The following is a 9,999-nucleotide window of genomic DNA, read 5'->3' as shown; positions in this document are numbered from 1 at the left end:
CAGGGAGGCGGGGGAGAGGGACAGACCCAAGGACTACTGGCTACAGGGCAGCACCTCCCCCTACCCCTCAGCCACTCAGGCCCAGGTCCTGGCTGGCTGGCTGGCCTGGGAGGGGGCAGTCAGGTGGGCATGGACTTCTGGGGGTGCTGTTCTGGAAAGGCAGGGTGGGCCTGTCCCCACTCTGCTGGGCGTGGGGCACGGCTACACTTGGCTGGGAGGCAGTGCTTCTCAGCCCTGGGTGTTTGACGCCTGTCCACCTGAATAGGATGTTCCATGAAATGTTTCTCTGGACTGGCAGAGCATGCAGTGGGGCATCATGCTATGGCCAGCAGTGGTCAAGGAACACTGTTGAGGAAGAAGGGCTGTTGTTTGTGGCCCTGAGCACTGAACCCAGAGGCGCTCTACCACTGAGCTACACCCCAGCCCTTTTTATTTTCTGAGACAGGGTCTTGCTAAATTGCTGAAGGTCTCACTAAATCACCCAGGCTAGCCCTGAACTTGTGACCCTCCTGCCCCAGCCTCCTACAGCATAGACCACAGTGCCTGGCTGAAGAAAGAAGCTTTTAAAGGAGAAGTGAGGAGGGTTACATAAAGTATTCTGAATTGGCAGCTCCAGGGAGGCAGGTGCCAGCCTGCTGAACATGGTGGCCAGCAGCCATCCTTGCAGAAGCACTTGCTGCACAGTGGGTTCCAGCTGCCTTGGAGAACAGTCTTGTCATCAGGCCTGTGCACAAGATCCCCTCCCTCCTTATCTCCTGGCTTTATTTTTATTTTGGTTAGAACCTGATAAGTGACTTCACTCTGAGTCTCACAACTTCCATGTTCCCCCTTAATCAAGGTCTTTTTCCTAAAGCACCACCAACCAATCATCGTATAGTTGAGTTTTGTTTGAGATGGGGGTCTCTGTTGCCCAGGCTGGTCTTCAATTTCTGGGCTGAAGAATCCTTCTGCCTCAGCTTCTCTAGTAGTGGGACTACAGGTGTGTGCCACTGTAGTAAGCCACACAGCTCCTGGCAGCTTATGGTTGAGGCTTTTTAAAAAAAAAAATTTTTTTTTTGGTATTGGGGATTGAACCCAGGGGCACTTGACCACTGGGCCACATCCCCAGCCCTATGTTGTATTTTATTTAGAGACAGGGTCTCACTGAGTTCCTTTGTGCCTCATTATTGCTGAGGCTGACTTTGAACTCAAGATCCTCCTGCCTCAGCTTCTGGGATTATAGACCTGAGCCACCACGCCTGGCTCCCTCCGCCCCTCCCCCAATAACTGGGGATTCAGTGCAGGGGTGTTTTACCACTGAGTTACTTTTTTGGGGGGGGGTACCAGTGATCGAACCCAGGGGTGCTTAATCACTGAATCACATCCCCAGCTGGTTTTATTTTGAAACATGGTCTCACTAAATTGCTTAGGCCTTCCCTAAGTTGCTGAGGCTGGCCTTGAACTTGCAATCCTCCTGCCTAAGCCTCCTGAGTCACTGGAATTACAGGTGTGCATCACATGCCCAACCTATTATTTTACTTATTTATATGTGGTGCTAAGATTTGAACCCAGTGCCTCACACATGCCAGGCAAGTGCTCTACCACTGAGCTCCAGCTCCAGCCCCTATTCAGGTTTTTTATATCCTGTTGGTTTGCTTTTGGTACTTCATGTGTTCAGAAATTTGTCCACTTCTAGACTTTAAGCTAACATATAGTGTTTCAAAATAGTCCCAAAAGATCCTTTGAATTTGTGTTACCAGTTGTAATGTCTTTCTCATCTCTAATTTTATTTGGGTCCTTTCTCTTTCTTTTTATGAAGACTATAGAGCTAAAGTTTTATCAATTTTGTTTATCTTTTCAAAGAATCAACTCTGGGCAGAAAGATCTTTTTCTATGGTTCTTAGTGCAAGATTTTGACCAATGTATAGGTGGTCTTAAAAAGAAAAAAGTAGACCTGTTTGAGAAAATTACTTATACTTTTCTCATTGTTTTCTTCTAGATAATTAATCACTTAATTAACTGTTTCGTCACCCTAAGCCAGTATTTGCCAGGCAAACCAAAATTCTCATTTCTTTTTTTTTTTTTTTTGTGGTACTGGGGATTGAACCCAGGGCCTTGTGCTTACGAGGCAAGCACTTTACTAACTGAGCTATATCCCCAGCCAAAATTCTCATTTCTAAAAGGTGTGACTCTGTAGTGTTTGGATTGCATGGAGCTAAATTACAATACTATTTAAAAGATGGAGACGGTTGGCAAGTCACCGGAGAAGTCCGCTTTATTACAAGATGAGGCTTACATATATACTCTTGGGGCTTCCGAGTTAAGGGAGAAAGTGACGTGTGGGTTTCTGATTGGTCCGGCTTGCCGCCGGTGGGAAAATAGGTGGCGGGAAGCCGAGACTTATGGGAAGAAGAAGCCGCTCAGGGGCCATCTTTGGTGTGGATCGGACTGCATATGGAACCTTACATTCCCCCCTCTTTGGTTTATGGGAATTCGGGACGTTGATTTTCAATCTGGCTGCTTCCTGCTGATCAGGGGCGTCGTCAAGGGGCCCGGGGCAGGGAGGTTGGTTGTGAGGGGAGAACAAAGCGTTGGCTATTATATTGTATAATAAGCCATGTCAGATCAGAGTAATATATTACTTCGTCCCCCGTAAAGTCCATAAAACTCCCTTGGAGCCATAAGTCCTCAATTTGGTCTAGGAATTCATTGTAGTCATTAGTCGGGTGGAGGAGCCATGCATCAGTGTCCAAGGTCCGTAGAAAGGATATTAGCCTTGGAAGAAGTTGGGGGAAGTCCATCATAGCAGGACGTCACCAGGCGTTGTTCCCAGTAGGTAGCAGTTGATAGTTCCTGAGGAGAAGCTGGTTAAAGGCTTGGTTAGAAATTTTTTGTACTTGGTCTCTAACGAACCTTATGAGACAGGGGAGGAAGAAAATGATGCAAAGAACTCCAATAAGTGGACCTAATAGAGGGAGGCAACTACATAATTTTTCCCTGTGGTGGTCACTGCTCCCGGGGTTGAGGCCCCTTTGCAAGTTGCACAGGGTTGTCCATATAGGATTTTAATGAGTTCCAGTTTGTTGACAGGTGGACCAAATCCAGCTAGGGTCAGGGAAAAGAAGGGGAAAAAAGCAGAAATGTAGGAAGTTATCATTCCTCCTGAATGGGTGAGAGGCGCGAGAGACGGAGTTTCAAAGGATTAGAGGGATCCACGGAACTGGTGTAGATGTTCGGCTTGCCCGTATTTATAGGGTCAGGATCCAGAGGAGTTGGGGGTGAGTCTCCTTGGTCAGCCGGGCAGGGTTTTAACCTGGAAATATGGATCCAAGGAGTGGTCTCGTTATTAGGTAGGATGAGTTTAGCTGCGGTGGGGGTACTAAGGATTACTGGGTATGGTCCCAGCCATTTAGGAGATAAGGGTTCAGGTGTGGTTGGTGGAGTATAATAGGCAAGATCCCCTGGGTTCAAGGAGGGAGGAGGGGAGGTTGCAAGAGGACGGGGAAGTAACCAGTCTTGATGTTTCCAAAGTTCAGCTCTAAGGTGAGAAAGGAGAGGGAGGCTGAGGGTATTTGGGATGTTTAGGGAGGTAGGAACGATTCCGGGGGGTACAAGAGATCTTCCATACATCACCTCAAAAGGGGACAAATTGGTAGGTTTCTTTGGAAGTAAGCGTAGTTTAAAGAGTGCCAGAGGGAGGAGGCGAATCCAGTCTAAGTGGAGTTCTAGGGAAAGTTTGGTGAGAGTCTCCTTTATGGACCGATTTGCTCTTTCAACCTTACCTGAGGCCTGGGGACGATATGGGCAGTGTAGATGCCAGGGTAAGGCTAGAGATTGAGAGAGAGATTGGATTACTTGAGCTGTGAATTCCGGTCGTTGTCCGATTGAAGGGAGGTAGGCATCCCAAAGCGTGGGATGATGGAGGTAAGGAGGTGATTGGCGACAGTGGAGGCTCCTTTATTGGTAGTAGGAAATGCCTCAATCCAGCCACTAAAGGTATCTAGGAAAACTAGGAGGTACCGGTGTCGGCGAACAGGAGGCATGTGTGTGAAATCAACTTGCCAGTCTGCCGCCGGAATGGAACCGCGGGCTTGATGTGAGGGATATGGGTAAGGAACTGTAGTGCTGTTAGGGTTGGTTCTTTGGCATATAACACAAGTTTGAGAAAGTTGTTTTAGCATTTCTCTATCTTGGGATGTGAGAGGAAAGAAGGATTGTAAGAAACGAGACAGGCTTTGAGGACTGGAGTGAAACAGGTCATGCAGCATTTGAAAGAGAAGTTTCTTGTCCGGGATTGGACTGGGAGAGGACAAGTGAAGAATGGGGGGTGGGGTCTCAGATGACTCGCTAAATGCCGCGTTCTTGGCAGCAGCAGCAGCTAATCGGTTTCCTTGTGTAGAAGGAGAGTTGTCCTTCTTATGGGCTTTACAGTGGATAATTCCGAGCCGCGTGGGTAGTTGGGACGCTTGTAATAGCTTGTGAATTAGGTCAGAATTGGTAATGGTGTTCCCACGAGTTGTCATAAATCCTCTCTCTTTCCATATTGCCGAATGGGAGAGGAGTGTGTGGAACACATATTTAGAGTCGGTGTATAAGTTTAGGGTTTTCCCTTCGGCCAGAATGCATGCTCGGGTTGCCGCAATAAGTTCAGCTTGCTGATTGGTGGTACCCGGAGGGAGAGGTTGGGCTTCTATAGTGGCTGTTAGGGAGACTATGGCATAACCAGCTTTGGGGGCTGTTGGACTTATATGAGGATCCATCCGTGAACCAATTGTGATCCGCATGGGGTAAGGGGCCCTCGACAATGGTAGAGGGAGAATGAGCTAAGGATTGTAATGTTTCTAGACAGTTGTGAAGTGGAGGCTCTGGGGTAGGGTGAACAGGAAGAAGAGTGGCTGGGTTGAGAGGAGAACAGGATTGAAAGGATATAAAACTCGTGAGGGGGGTAAAGTATGCAGGGACTTGTAAGCTAGGAGATCCTTTAGATGGTGTGGAGAGCATATAGTTAAGGGGGCTCCAAAAGTAAGTTTAAAAGTTTACTGTGGGGTCAAGTTGTTTTGATAAATAGGCTACTGGGGCAAATGTGGGGCCCTGCATTTGTCCCAGTACCCCTAGGGCCTGTCCCTGATTTTCATGAACATAGAGAAGAAAGGACCTTGTTAAATCTGGTAAGTGTAATGCAGGGGCGGATAGGAGTTTGAGACGTAGGTTATTAAAAGGCGTTTTAGGAGAGGAGGGGAGTGGTTCATTTGGGTCTCCTTTAGAGAGATCGTAAAGGGGTTTGGCTAAAAGAGAAAAGTTAGGGATCCAAGCACGGAAATACCCTGCTAAGCCCAAAAAAGAGAGAATTTCAGCCTTGGTTTTAGGTACGGGCCAGGACGAAAGGGCTTGTTTCCTGTCAGTAATGGATTTATGTTGTGGTGTGAGTAAGAACCCTAGGTAAGTGACTTGGGAGGCTGAGGTTTGAGCTTTAGAAGGTGTCACTTTGTATCCATGTTGGGCCAAAAAGTTAAGCAAGGCAGCCGTGTCCCGTTGAGAGATATCCCAAGAAGGGCTACAGAGAAGGGGATCATCAACATACTGCAAAAGTGTGGAAAGAGGACAAGTGGGGTAGAAATTTTTGAGGTCATGGGAGAGGGTCTGTCCAAATAGATGTGGGCTGTCCCTAAAACCCTGAGGAAGAACCGTCCAAGTGAGCTGTTCGGAGTGTCGTGTGTGGGGGTCGGTCCATGTGAAGGCAAAAAGGTCCTGTGAGGAAGGGTCTAGAGGTACGGAAAAGAAGGCATCCTTCAAGTCCAGAACTGAGAAGTGAGTGGAAGAAGCTGGGGTGAGAGAGAGTAGAGTGTAGGGATTGGGAACAAGAGGGTGGATGGGTATGACAGCGGCATTTATGGAGCGGAGGTCCTGTACCAAACGGTAGGAACCATTGGGTTTTTTTATACCCAGAATGGGGGTGTCATAGGGGGACTGAGTGGGACGTAGATATCCTTTGCGAAGAAGGTCAGAAATAATGGGAGAAAGTCCGAGAAGGGTCGAGGTGGTTAAGGGATCCTGAGGCTGATGAATAAATTTGGTAGGGTCCCGTAATTGGAGACTGGGGGGCACTGAGCTATGGAGGGATTGTCCGTGTCCCAAACTGAGGGGTTAACAGGGTGGGAGATGCGTGGATGTGAGGAGGTAGGATCCTGCAATAGGGCCATAAAAAAGGAAGTGGAGGCATCGAAAAGTGGGAAGGAAATAGACGCCTTGAATGGGAAAGAATGTCCCGTCCCAACAAGGGAATTGGGCATTGAGGCATGACTAAAAAGGAGTGGATAAAATGTGAAGAGGAATTCTTAAGGCGACACAGAAGTGGGGGAGTTCTGAGTGGATATATGCGTTTCCCTCCTACCCCGACAATAGGAGTGGAACTAGAAGTGGTGGCACCATGGAACTCTGTCAGAAGTGAGAAGGTTGCTCCTGTATCTAATAAAAAGGTGACAGACCGGCCATCCACTACAAGGGTTACCCTAGGCTCGGGAGTGGGGATATTGAGGGTCGGGTGTGGCCCAGGGCTCCGTCAGTCCTCTTCAGCCAATCCCACTATCGGAGGACAAGAGGGGGGCATTCTAGCAATTGGCCCTTCACCCCTTCGGGAGAAGGGGCAATCGGAGCCCCAATGTCCTGTTTGTTTACATTTGGGACAGGGTTTATTGGGGGGCCGTGGCTGAGGACAGGAGCGTGACCAATGACCCTCTTTTCCACATTTAAAGCAAGCTCCAGGAGGGGCCCTTGTAGGGATCGGGAATTTCTGTGAATGGGGAACAGGATGAGGAGTCCCCCTGATCATTTGAGCAACCATTAGTAAATCAGTTTGCCTGGCCTTATGCCTTAGGCGTTCTTTTTCGTCATCTCGTCCATGGAAAACCTTAAAGGCCAGCGACAGAATCTCACTTTGAGGAGTTGCCGGTCCATGTTCCAATTTTTTTAATTTGGCCTTAATGTCGGGGTAGGACTGAGCTAGGAAACTGGTCATAAGGATATGACGGCCCTCATCTGTGTCCGGGTCCAGTGTGGTATATTGCCTGAGGGCCTGAGTAAGCCTCTCTAGAAACTCAGTGGGGGTTTCATCCTTTTTTTTGGATAATTTCCTGGACCTTCTGAAAATTAACTACTTTGCGGGCCGCCTTCTTTAGGCCCACAACGAGACACGAGGCAAACCGATCTCGGGCTTGTATGCCTTGATTTGTATTGTAGTCCCATTGTGGATCGATTTCTGGGACCGCTTCAGGCCCTAGAGGGAAAGTAGGGTCTATGCGATGTGTTTCATTCGCATGAGTTTGAGCTGCATCCCAAACTCGTCGCCGTTCCTCGGTCAGGAGGGTGTTGGCGAGGAGCATCCATTGGAATTCTTATTGTTGAGTCACTTCCTGGTGGGTTTTTCTTTTTCCTGCAGCTGAAAGGGTTTTAACTAGATTGGTCAGGATAAGTCAGGTTCCTTTATGTAAGTGGTAAGATCGGAGGAATAGGAGCCCAGTTTGCGCTCCATCTGAGATAAATCAGCCAGGGAGAAGGGGACGTGGACAGGGACAATACCTTCAGCTCCAGCTACCTCCCTTAATGGGGCCATAAAAGTGGGAGGGGCCGGAGGGGGTCCATGGGAGCGCGTGAGCGGCGGGCTGAAGGAAATAGGTGGAGCAGTGGGTGTAGGAGCTATGGGCGAGGAAGGTGGCTCCGGGAGTATAGGGTTGAGAGGAGGGGCCCTATAAGGGGGAGGCTCATCAGCCGGGTCAAAAGAATCAAGAGAGGAGGATGGGGGAGGGGAGGACGACATAAGGGATCTCCTTCCACTTGTTCAGGCGCTGGCAATAGTTGAAAAGGTCCCTTAAAAGATTTGGATCTAAAGAGCTTTCAGGGGGCCATTTGTTCTGGTTATCTAGAGGGTAATGGGGCCAATCCTGAGTGCAGAGTTTTGTCAATAATTTGGGTTTAAGGGAAAGAGGCCCTAAATTTTTGAGGAGACACTGGAGGGGCGTGTCTGCCACCGGGGAAGATGGGGAGTCCCCATGGTTAGAGGGAAGAAGGGTGTAGGGAGCGGAAGACCTCGGGCGAGGAGGGAGCAGTCTGCGAGGTAAAGGGCGTCCCCAATGCCTCGAGAGAGACCCGGAGGGGGATCAATCTACAAGGTAAAGGGCGTCCCCAATGCCTTGAGAAGGATCCGGAGGTTCTGGAGACGGAACGGAAGGGAAAGCGCGATGGAGATCGTCACCTCGATCGCTATTCCCAAAGGGGTAAGGAACCCGGATGGCCACGAGGTTACCAGTACTGGATTTAGGCAGTTGGAGAGGAAAGGTGACTGGGGTTCCCCGGGGGTAGATTAAGCTCCTCACTCCTCATAAAGTGTCTTCTATTGGCCTCTTTTGTGTTCTGACGGAAGTGCACAGGGGTCCACTGTGACCATGAAGGTCGTGGTGGGAGGTTGTCCCCCCTTAACTCAGTCGGGAGGCTACCGGACGGTCACGGCTAGTACTCCCGCGTATAGCTGAGGTAAGGTGTGCTCTTCCAGGGGGAAACTTACGAATTTTCGAAGCCGGTGTTGAGTGTCGAGAGCCAGCGCCGGAGCAAGAGGACGAGGGTGGCCTGCCAACAGAGGAACGGAGTGCCGTTGAAGGCTAACTCCGTCCCGGGTTTCGGCACCAATAAAAGATGGAGACGGTTGGCAAGTCACCGGAGAAGTCCGCTTTATTACAAGATGAGGCTTACATATATACTCTTGGGGCTTCCGGGTTAAGGGAGAAAGTGACGTGTGGGTTTCTGATTGGTCCGGCTTGCCGCCGGTGGGAAAATAGGTGGCGGGAAGCCGAGACTTATGGGAAGAAGAAGCCACTCAGGGGCCATCTTTGGTGTGGATCGGACTGCATATGGAACCTTACACTATTAATTTTGAAAAGTCCCCCCATCTTGACTGAAATGCCATAAAAAACCTTGTAAGCTGGTTTTACCTTGTTTTTATTTTAATTTGTCTTCATCTTAATAAAATAAAGTCAGAAATAGGCACAGGAGAAAAGCCTTTACATTAGCACTGTAATCAGTTTTACGAACTCTCTTCCAGTGATGTGCGAGCCAGAGGATGCACAGGAATGGACTGTTCTGTGGCTGGGGTCCCTACAGGGTGACCCTTCGTGTTGGGATCTTGGGCTCCCCTTTTGTTTCAGTCTCCCAAAGCAAAGGGAACCACAGGGCAAAGAGCTTCGCTCTGATAAGCATGCTGGCACGGGAGCCCTCCTCACTTGCCGACAGCCTGGCCTGTCTGACCTGTGACCGAGTCTTCCTGGACACTGTCTTGTGTCTGCAGGCACCTCACCTGCCTGCTTCAGGTAAGCACCACACAAGACTGCCCCTTGAGATCACTCACAGCTGGTGGTGCCTGCTAATGACTTCTAAGTGGCCGCCCTGTCCCCATGTCCACCCTTTACAATGTTTACTTTGCTCTTAGAAGATTTCTGGAAACAAGTAGTGAGAAAAGTAAAGGAGCCGAATCATTTATGTACACCTGTAACCAAACAAAAGTGAAACCACAATAAAGGTGCTCATGTCGTCAATTAGACATGCAGATTAAACAAAATATTAAACTAAGTGCACAAACCCAGAGGACACAGCAAATTCTGTGGAGTGTGGTACCCCCAGGGGGTGATGGCTGACAGGGTTTGCTGGACAGGGAAAGACAGAAGCCCTTTGCAGTCCCCAAAAGCGATGTTGGATCCTTCATCTAAGTCTATCCAAGCTCACCCTCAAGTCAGCGGGAGCCTCTTCAAACAGGGGTTCAGCCAGAGGGAAGAGTCACCAGGGCAGAAAAAGGCCTGCCTCAGAAAAGCACCCAGGGCCCAGTATAGACACGAGCCTGGAGCCACTGACTCCTTGCTCCAGATCCCACTGCTGACAGCAGCCAGGTTCTCCAGAGGACGCCGTTTGGTAAGAGCAGAACACTGCAGCAGGAACGGAGTGTCACGGTCAGCGCAGGTGGACTCGGAGGCCAAAGGA

General features: G+C 49.4%; 1 long non-coding RNA gene across 1 annotated transcript; it reads right to left on the bottom strand.

Annotated features, from left to right (window-relative positions):
* Positions 1–2,047: 2,047 nt before the first annotated feature.
* On the bottom strand, positions 2,048–9,191 carry LOC306655554. The gene is made up of 2 exons (XR_013762291.1): positions 8,892–9,191; positions 2,048–2,207 (listed from the first exon to the last, which is right to left on the bottom strand). It is a non-coding gene; the product is annotated as an uncharacterized lncRNA (long non-coding RNA).
* Positions 9,192–9,999: the final 808 nt, after the last annotated feature.

This window comes from Sciurus vulgaris (assembly GCF_902686455.1).
Source record: "Sciurus vulgaris genome assembly, chromosome: 2".
Lineage (NCBI taxonomy): Eukaryota > Metazoa > Chordata > Mammalia > Rodentia > Sciuridae > Sciurus > Sciurus vulgaris.
The sequence above is the reverse complement of the archived record's forward strand: the minus strand, read 5'-3'. Positions and strand labels throughout refer to the sequence as shown.